Below are 208 nucleotides of genomic sequence, written 5' to 3' on the forward strand. Positions count from 1 at the left end.
CTCCAAATCCCAATGACTTCAAAGACCGCTCCTATGACCTGCTGCGTAACGGGTGAGATCTTTTTATTCATTTGGGATGAGTAGACAGCATTAGTTTTGCTCACTGTCTAAATATGTTCTCGATCTTGTCTTTTGCAGATGTCCCAGAGACAACACATATTATTCATACACCAGTGGTGAATACTACTACGCTCAGTTCAGTTTCCAG

The sequence above is a fragment of the Puntigrus tetrazona genome, chromosome 17 (assembly GCF_018831695.1).
Source record: "Puntigrus tetrazona isolate hp1 chromosome 17, ASM1883169v1, whole genome shotgun sequence".
Lineage (NCBI taxonomy): Eukaryota > Metazoa > Chordata > Actinopteri > Cypriniformes > Cyprinidae > Puntigrus > Puntigrus tetrazona.